Here is an 8,238-nt window from a genome sequence, read left to right as displayed (position 1 = left end):
AGCCAAAAGGGGAAAATAACCATGCCCCCTGCAGCCATCTTCCCAGTGGGCTGGGAATGCTCCTGCCCAGCACCAGCGCAACAACACAGAGCTGCACCAAAAAACCCAGTGTGATGAGAAGTGTTTCCAGCAACACATGCACATGCCACAATATCAGTGTGGACAACAGGCTTTTGAGCACCCACAGCTAATTGTCCCAGAGCTGGGAAGGCAGAGCTGTGTGAAAAGGAGGAAATTAACATGACCCATACAGCCATCCTTACAGCAGGCTAGGAATGTACCTACATGGCCCAGTGGCCCAGAACTTCCCCTGAGGGATGGTGTGCACTTGTGATGTAGCACAACCTTCCCTCAGCAGAGGCCCTAGAAGGGCACAGCTTGGAAGAGGGATGCACTTAGAAATCCCAGGGACAATACACCAATACCAAGGACTTGTGGGTCAGTGGCAGAGACAATCTGTTGTGAGACTGAACTGAAGGTTTAGACTCTCACAACAGCCTTAAATCTCCAGGAACACCTGGGAGGTTTGATTATTAAAGCTTCCCTCCCTCCCTAACTGCTCAGAAACACACCCCAAATTCAGGGTGGACAGCACCAACAACACATCCAAAGTTGGTGCATCAATTGGACCCCACAAGAATCAGACTCCCACACACCACAAAGACAAAGTTGGGGAGAACTGACTTGAGGGGAATAGGTGACTTGTGGATGGAATCTGCTGATTAGAGAAAGTGTATGCCACCAAGCTGTAGATCTGACAAATTAGAGATTAGTCTTTGAATAATCCTCCATATCCTAAAAGAACCCTATCAAGTAAAGCAAATGCCAAGAGGCCAAAAACATCAGAAAATTTTAAAGCATATGAAAAACGCAGATGATATGGATAACCCAAACCCAAAAACCCAAATCAAAAGATCAGAGGAGACACAGTACTTGGAGCAATTAATCAAGGATCTAAAGACAAACAATGAGAGCATGGCACAGGGTATAAAGAACATGAAGAAGAGCATGGCACAGGGTATAAAGGACATGAAGAAGACCCTAGAAGAGCATAAAGAAGAAATTGCAAGAGTAAATAAAAAAATAGATGATCTTTAGGAAATAAAAGAAACTGTTGACCAAATTAAAAAGATTCTGGACACTAATAGAACAAGACTAGAGGAAACTGAACAATGAATCAGCAACCTCAAGGGCCACAGAAAGGAAAATGAAAGAACAAAAGAAAGAATGGGGAAAAAGTTGAAAAAATCAAAATGGACCTCAGGGATATGATAGATAAAATAAAACATCCAAATATAAGACTCATTGGTGTTCCAGAAGGGTAAAGGTCTACAAAGAGTATTCAAAAAAATTGTTGGGGAAAACTTCCCAAACCTACACAATGTAAATACGCAAAGCATAAATACCCAGGGAACTCCAAATAAAATAAATCCAAATAAACCCAGTCCAAGACATATTCTGATTAGACTGTCAAATATTGAGGAGAAGGAGCAAGTTCTGAAAGCAGAAAGAGAAAAGCAATTCACCACATACGAAGGAAAAAACATAAGACTAAGTAGTGACTACTCAGCGGCTACCATGGAGGTGAGAAGGCAGTGGCATGACATATTTAAAATTCTGAGAGAAAAAAATTTCCAACCAAGAATACTTTATCCAGCAAAGCTCTCCTTCAAATTTGAGGGAGAGCTTAAATTTTTCACAAACAAATGCTGAGAGATTTTGCTAATAAAAGACCTGCCCTACTTCAGATACTAAAGGGAACCCTACTGAAAGAGAGACAAAGAAAGGAGAGAGAGATATGGAGAAAGGTTCAGTACTAAAGAGATTCAATATTCATTCATTAAAGGACATTAGAGAGAGGGAAAAAATGCATCTGACAAACAAAAGAAAGCAGGAGTAGCAATCTCAGATAAAATAGACTTTAAAAGCAAGGATATTATGGGAGACAAAGAAGGCCACTACATACTAATAAAAGGGGCAATTCAACAAGAAGAAATAACAATCATAAATGTTTATGCACCCAATCATGGTGCCACAAAATACATGAGACAAACACTGGCAAAACTAAAGGAAGCAACAGATGTTTCCACAATAAATGTGGGAGACATCAACACTGTCTCCTGTAGATAGATCAACCAGATAGAAGACCAATAAGGAAATTGAAAACCTAAACAATCTGATAAATGAATTTGATTTAACAGACATATATAGAACATCACATCCCAAATCACCAATATACACATTCTTCTCTAGTGCTCATGGAACTTTCTCCAGAATAGATCATATGCTGGGACATAAAACAAGCCTCAATAAATTTAAAAAAATTGAAATTATTCAAAGCACATTCTCTGACCACAATGAAATACAATTAGAACTCAATAACCATCAGAGACTTAGAAAATTTACAAACACCTGGAGGTTAAACAACACACTCCTAAAATAAATGGTTTATAATGTATAATGTAGGGGAACTAGTGATAGAGAGCAATTAATGAAGGGGGAACAATAACCCAATAAGAACAGATAAGCTATCATGGGTAAATGTAACATTCTGGGAATGCCCAGGAATGACTATGGTTTGTTAATTTCTGATGGGTATGGTAGGAACAAGTTCACAGAAATGTTGCTATATTAGGTTATTTTCTTGGGGTAGAGTAGGGACATGTTGTTATGGTTTGTTTGAAATGTTTTTTTTTTTTTTCTAAATTCTGTTTTTTTGAAAAATTTATTTGATATAGTTGATTTTAAAAAGAGTTAATTAAAAAAAAACAATGAAAAAATATGCAGAGCCCCCTTAAGGAGCTGGTGGAGAATACAGTGGTGTAGGGCTCCCCCACGTCAATGGTTGCTGATGTACTCACAGATATAGGGTACCGGTGGTTTGGTGGGCTGAGCCCTCTACCACAGGACTTGTCCTTGGGGAGACTGTTGCTGCAAAGGAGAGGCTAAGCCTCCCTATAATTGTGCCTAAGAGCCACCTCCTTAGTGCCTCTTTGTTGCTCAGATGTGGCCCTCTCTCTCTACCTAAGCCAACTTGGCAGGTGAAATCATTGCCCTCCCCCCTACATGGCATCTGACACCCAGGGGAGTGAATCCCCCTGGTAACATGGAATATGACTCCCGGGGAGGAATCTAGACCTGGCATCATGGGATGGAGAACACCTTGACCAAAAGGGGGATGTGAAAGGAAATGAAATAAGCTTCAGTGGCAGAGAGATTCCAGAAGGAGCCAAGAGGTCACTCTGGTGGGCACTCTCATGCACAATATAGACAACCCTTTTTAGGTTCTAATAAATTGTAATAACTAGCAGTAAATACCTTAAACTATCAAACTACAACCCAGAACCCATGAATCTTGAAGATGATTGTATAAAAATGTAGCTTATGAGGTGTGACAATGTGACTGGGAAAGCCATATGGACCACACTCTCCTTTGTCTCATTTATGGATGGATGAGTAGAAAAATGGGGGAAGAAAAAAAAAAGGCACCAGTGTTCTCTTTTACTTTAATTGTTCTTTTTCACTTTAATTTATATTCTTATTTTTGTGTGTGTGGTAACGAAAATGTCAAAAATTAATTTTGGTGATGAATGCACAACTATATAATGGTACAGTAAACAATTGAATGTAGACTTTGCTTTGTATGACTGCATGGTATGTGACTATATCTCAATAAATATGAATTTTAAAAAATATATATATATAGAAAAAACTTGAGAAACTGATAAGTCAGATACAGCACCAAAGATCAACTATACAGAAAAGGAGTTTGCAGCAAAGGAAAAGAGATGCAAAAAAGATATGACTGGGAGGCGGGGCAAGATGGCGGACTGGTGAGCTGTATGTTTTAGTTACTCCTCCAGGAAAGTAGGTAGAAAGCCAGGAACTGCGTGGACTGGACACCACAGAGCAATCTGACTTTGGGCATACTTCATACAACACTCATGAAAATGTGGAACTGCTGAGATCAGCGAAATATGTAAGTTTTTGCGGCCAGGGGACCCGCGCCCCTCCCTGCCAGGCTCAGTCCCATGGGAGGAGGGGCTGTCAGCTCCGGGAAGGAGAAGGGAGAACTGCAGTGGCAGCCCTTATCGGAAACTCATTCTACTGATCCAAACTCCAACCATAGATAGACTGAGACCAGACACCAGAGAATCTGAGAGCAGCCAGCCCAGCAGAGAGGAGACAGGCATAGAAAAAAAACAACACGAAAAACTCCAAAATAAAAGCGGAGGATTTTTGGAGTTCTGGTGAACATAGAAAGGGGAAGGGCAGAGCTCAGGCCCTGAGGCTCATATGCAAATCCCGAAGAAAAGCTGATCTCTCTGCCCTGTGGACCTTTCCTTAATGGCTCTGGTTGCTTTGTCTATTAGCATTTCAATAACCCATTAGATCTCTGAGGAGGGCCCATTTTTTATTTATTTATTTATTTTTAATCCTTTTTTCTTTTTCTAAAACAATTACTCTAAGAAGCCCAATACAGAAAGCTTCAAAGACTTGCAATTTGGGCAGGTCAAGACAAGAGCAGAACTAAGAGAGCTCTGAGACAAAAGGCAATAATCCAGTGGCTGAGAAAATTCACTAAACACCACAAATTCCCAAGAAAAGGGGGGTGTCTGCTCACAGCCATCATCCTGGTGGACAGGAAACACTCCTGCCCATCGCCAGCCCCATAGCCCAGAGCTGCCCCACACAACCCAGTGTGACGGAAGTGCTTCAAATAACAGGCACACTCCACAAAACTGGGCATGGACATTAGCCTTCCATGCAACCTCAGCTGATTGTCCCAGAGTTGGGAAGGTGGAGCAGTGTGAACTAACAAAGCCCCATTCAGCCATCATTTCAGCAGACTGGGAGCCTCCCTACACAGCCTAGCAGCTCAGAACTGCCCTGGGGGGACGGCACTCACCTGTGACATAGCACAGTCATCCCTCAACAGAGGACCAGGGGGTGCACGGCCTGAAAGAGGGACCCACTCGCAAGTCTCAGGAGCCATACGCCAATACCAAGGACTTGTGGGTCAGTGGCAGAGACAAACTGTGGCAGGACTGAACTGAAGGATTAGACTATTGCAGCAGCTTTAAAACTCCAGGATCACCAGGGAGATTTGATTGTTAGAACCACCCCCCCTCCCTGACTGCCCAGAAACACGCCCCATATACAGGGCGGGCAACACCAACTACACACGCAAGCTTGGTACACCAATTGGACCCCACAAGACTCACTCCCCCACTCACCACAAAGGCACAGCAGGGGAGAACTGGCTTGTGGAGAACAGGTGGCTCGTGGACGCCACCTGCTGGTTATTTAGAGAAAGTGTACTCCACGAAGCTGTAGATCTGATAAATTAGAGATAAGGACTTCAATTTGTCTACACTTCCTAAAAGAACCCTATCAAGTTCAGCAAATGCCACGAGGCCAAAAACAACAGAAAATTATAAAGCATATGAAAAAACCAGACGATATGGATAACCCAAGCCCAAGCACCCAAATCAAAAGACCAGAAGAGACACAGCACCTAGAGCAGCTACTCAAAGAACTAAAGATGAACAATGAGACCATAGTACAGAATACAAAGGATATCAAGAAGACCTTAGAAGAGCATAAAGAAGACATTGAAAGACTAAATAAAAAAATAGATGATCTTATGGAAATTAAAGAAACTGTTGACCAAATTAAAAAGATTCTGGACACTCATAGTACAAGACTAGAGGAAGTCGAACAACGAATCAGTGACCTGGAAAATGACAGAATGGAAAATGAAAGCATAAAAGAAAGAATGGGGAAAAAAATTGAAAAAATCGAAATGGACCTCAGGGATATGATAGATAATATAAAACGTCCTAATGTAAGACTCATTGGTGTTCCAGAAGGGGAAGAAAAAGGTAAAGGTCTAGGAAGAGTATTCAAAGAAATTGTTGGGGAAAACTTCCCAAATCTTCTAAACAACATAAATACACAAATCATAAATGCTCAGCAAACTCCAAATAGAATAAATCCAAATAAACACACTCCAAGACATATTCTGATCACACTGTCAAACATGGAAGAGAAGGAGCAAGTTCTGAAAGCAGCAAGAGAAAAGCAATTCACCACATACAAAGGAAACAGCATAAGACTAAGTAGTGACTACTCAGCAGCCACCATGGAGGCGAGAAGGCAGTGGCATGATATATTTAAAATTCTGAGTGAGAAAAATTTCCAACCAAGAATACTTTATCCAGCAAAGCTCTCCTTCAAATTTGAGGGAGAGCTTAAATTTTTCACAGACAAACAAATGCTGAGAGAATTTGCTAACAAGAGACCTGCCCTACTGGAGATACTAAAGGGAGCCCTACAGACAGAGAAACAAAGAAAGGACAGAGAGACTTGGAGAAAGGTTCAGTACTAAAGAGATTTGGTATGGGTACAAGAAAGGATATTAATAGAGAGAGGGGAAAAATATATATGACAAACACAAACCAAAGGATAAGATGGCTGATTCAAGAAATGCCTTCACGGTTATAACATTGAATGTAAATGGATTAAACTCCCCAATTAAAAGATACAGAATCACAGAATGGATCAAAAAAAATTAACCATCAATATGTTGCATACAAGAGACTCATCTTAGACACAGGGACACAAAGAAATTGAAAGTGAAAGGATGGAAAAAAGTATTTCATGCAAGCTACAGCCAAAAGAAAGCAGGTGTAGCAATATTAATCTCAGATAAAATAGACTTTAAATGCAGGGATGTTTTGAGAGACAAAGAAGGCCACTACATACTAATAAAAGGGGCAATTCAACAAAAAGAAATAACAATCGTAAATTTCTATGCACCCAATCAAGGTGCCACAAAATACATGAGAGAAACACTGGCAAAACTGAAGGAAGCAATTGACGTTTCCACAATAATTGTGGGAGACTTCAACACATCACTCTCTCCTATAGATAGATCAACCAGACAGAGGACCAATAAGGAAATTGAAAACGTAAACAATGTGATAAATGAATTAGATTTAACAGATATATACAGAACATTACATCCCAAATCACCAGGATACACATACTTTTCTAGTGCTCATGGAACTTTCTCCAGAATAGATCATATGCTGGGATATAAAAGAAGCCTCAATAAGTTTAAAAAGATTGAAATTATTCAAAGCACATTCTCTGACCACAATGGAGTACAATTAGAAGTCAATAACCATCAGAGACTTAGAAAATTCACAAATACCTGGAGGTTAAACAACACACTCCTAAACAATCAGTGGGTTAAAGAAGAAATAGCAAGAGAAATTGCTAAATATGTAGAGATGAATGAAAATGAGAACACAACATACCAAAACCTATGGGATGCAGCAAAAGCAGTGCTGAGGGGGAAATTTATAGTGCTAAACGCATATATTAAAAAGGAAGAAAGAGCCAAAATCAAAGAACTAATGGATTAACTGAAGAAGCTAGAAAATGAACAGCAAACCAATCCTAAACCAAGTACAAGAAAAGAAATAACAAGGATTAAAGCAGAAATAAATGACATAGAGAACAAAAAAACAATAGAGAGGATAAATATCACCAAAAGTTGGTTCTTTGAGAAGATCAACAAGATTGACAAGCCCCTAGCCAGACTGACAAAATCAAAAAGAGAGAAGACCCATATAAACAAAATAATGAATGAAAAAGGTGACATAACTGCAGATCCTGAAGAAATTAAAAAAATTATAAGAGGATACTATGAACAACTGTATGGCAACAAACTGGATAATGTAGAGGAAATGGACAATTTCCTGGAAACATATGAACAACCTAGACTGACCAGAGAAGAAATAGAAGATCTCAATCAACCCATCACAAGCAAAGAGATCCAATCAGTCATCAAAAATCTTCCCACAAATAAATGCCCAGGGCCAGATGGCTTCACAGGGGAATTCTACGAAAATTTCCAGAAAGAACTCACACCAATCTTACTGAAACTCTTTCAAAACATTGAAGAAAATGGAACACTACCTAACACATTTTATGAAGCTAACATCAATCTAATACCAAAACCAGGCAAAGATGCTACAAAAAAGGAAAACTACCGGCCAATCTCCCTAATGAATATAGATGCAAAAATCCTCAACAAAATACTTGCAAATCGAATCCAAAGACACATTAAAAAAATCATACACCATGACCAAGTGGGGTTCATTCCAGGCATGCAAGGATGGTTCAACATAAGAAAATCAATCAATGTATTAGAGCACATTAACAAGT

Source organism: Choloepus didactylus, chromosome X, assembly GCF_015220235.1.
Source record: "Choloepus didactylus isolate mChoDid1 chromosome X, mChoDid1.pri, whole genome shotgun sequence".
Lineage (NCBI taxonomy): Eukaryota > Metazoa > Chordata > Mammalia > Pilosa > Megalonychidae > Choloepus > Choloepus didactylus.
This window is presented reverse-complemented; position numbering follows the sequence as displayed.